The sequence below is a fragment of the Penaeus vannamei genome, chromosome 1 (assembly GCF_042767895.1).
Source record: "Penaeus vannamei isolate JL-2024 chromosome 1, ASM4276789v1, whole genome shotgun sequence".
NCBI classification, from domain to species: domain Eukaryota; kingdom Metazoa; phylum Arthropoda; class Malacostraca; order Decapoda; family Penaeidae; genus Penaeus; species Penaeus vannamei.
In genome coordinates, this window is record NC_091549.1 from 18,508,029 (window position 1) to 18,510,528 (window position 2,500).

Sequence of the window (2,500 nt, forward strand, 5' to 3'; positions counted from 1 at the left end):
TCTGCGCGCGCGTGTGCGTGATTGTATATGTCCAAACATAGTTTCCTAATCCACACAAATCGCCCCCTCCCCGACTTGCCATACATCCTCCTTCCTACAAAGACATTTTCCTAAGTGCTTCCCTCCTGCAGACATCGCCTCATCAGACGGCGACAGCAAAGGAAGTCCTAGACATCCTTCGAGCGGCATTACTCTGCCTCAGGAGGGCGGACCTTTGCCTTATCGATTCCTTGTAAAACCTTTCGCTCACGCTGCGCTTCGTTCGGCTTTCCAAAGTTTTTGTGTGTAGGTGTGTGTGTGTAGGGGGGGAAGATTGCATTCTAAACTGATAGGGAAGAGAGAGAGAGAGAGAGAGAGAGAGAGAGAGAGAGAGAGAGGAGAGAGAGAGAGAGGGAGGGAGGGAGGAGAGAGAGAGAGAGAGAGAGAGAGAGAGAGAGAGAGAGAGAGAGAGAGAGAGAGAGAGAGAGAGAGAGAGAGAGAGAGAGAATTCAATTCAATTTCTTAATTTACTGAAGTGTTACGATACAGTACATTACTCAAACATATATAGTTTTCAGTTGTATCTAGCCCTTTAGGACTTACCTAGACACTGATATATAATACAAATTAGAATACTTCAAAATAATTGTATTTCATATTGACAGATAACCATAATCAGATCATTGGGTAAACATAGTTATAGACATATACGTATACATGAGTAAAAAAATACACATAGATACATGTAGTGTAGAAAACTATATTTGCAAACACACGCCCTCACACACTTTCCGTATTTCATCTGAGTACTACTGCTTATCTATAAAGTTACTAACGAAACGAAACCTTGTCTTTCGTGCTATTAAACGATAACAGTTTGCCAAAGAACTATTATATTGCGTTACTTTATTGTGACTGGTCGTTTGAAGCCTCGAGTGGTAAATGGGCTTCCATTGCGTAACTGTATTTCACAATTTAATATACAACAAAAGTGTCTCTAACTTATATTACATATACTGTACAGCGAAATCCGGAGTACTGAATTTGAGAAAGGGAATATGCAAATTGTACCCAGTGGTCAGTGATTTTTATCTATTTATTATTATCTATCAGACAAACGCTTCCGTGTAAACCGACGCCAATTAATTTGAAATCGAGTGTACTGTTTTCTCTTTAACGTAGTGGGCGGAAATGTTAAAAAATCGGTTCGTTCACTTTATGGAGTGAATAAACGGCTCGCAATAATTGTTCATATTATTCGCAAACGAGCTGCTGTGTTGGGATTTGCAGGCAGTTTGGGGAAATAGACTAATTTGAACATATTAATGTATACGATCGCTTTGATATAACTTTACCTATGTAAATATTGGACGCAAAGGTCTTATGTGAAAGATTGTCACCGTATTACGTAAGAAATTCGCGTTGTTTGGCATACTAAAAAGTGTATTTAACTTCAGACCGGTTGGCACCATTTAAGTCTGGTATTATTGTCCAATAATCGGATCTTTGCAAATTATATAATACTAGTTGTCATGTACCACTTTCTCAACATTCCCTACTTCCATCTGATTATCAAGCTGTATTGAGAAGTCACACACACACACACACACACACACACACACACACACACACACACACACACACACACACACACACATATATATATATATATATATATATATATATATATATATATATATATATATATATATATATATATATATGTGTGTGTGTGTGTGTGTGTGTGTGTGTGTATACGAATATCTGCATATATATATATATATATATATATATATATATATATATATATATATATATATATATATATGTATATATATATATATATGTGTGTGTGTGTGTGTGTGTGTGTGTGTGTGTGTGTGTGTGTGTGTGTGTGTGTGTGTGTAGCATAGACATAATAAATATGTATGAAGACACATAAATGTATGTGTACATTATATATACATATGACTATATATGATTGTGTTCGAGACTATCGTACATGCATGCACACAAGCACACACACGTGACATGCACATAGACACGCACGACCACATTTAAATACTCTCACAAACATCAATATGTGAAGGCAGACACAAATACTTGGGTTTGTGTGTGCGTGCATGTAACTGTATGTGTCCAAACATACTTTCCTTATCCACACACTTCACCCCCTCCCCGACCTGGCATACATCCTCCTTCTCACAAAGACATTTTCCTAAGTGCTTCCCTCCTGCAGACATCGCCTCATCAGACGGCGACAGCAAAGGAAGTCCTAGACATCCTTCGAGCGGCATTACTCTGCCTCAGGAGGCGGACCTTTGCCTTATCGATTCCTTGTAAAACCTTTCGCTCACGCTGCGCTTCGCTCGGCCTTCCGGAGGGTACGTGTGTGTAGAGGGGAGGGGGGGGGCTTACTGTATTCTTTTAAACTAATATATATATATATATATATATATATATATATATATATACATATATATATATATATATATATATATATATATATATATATATATAT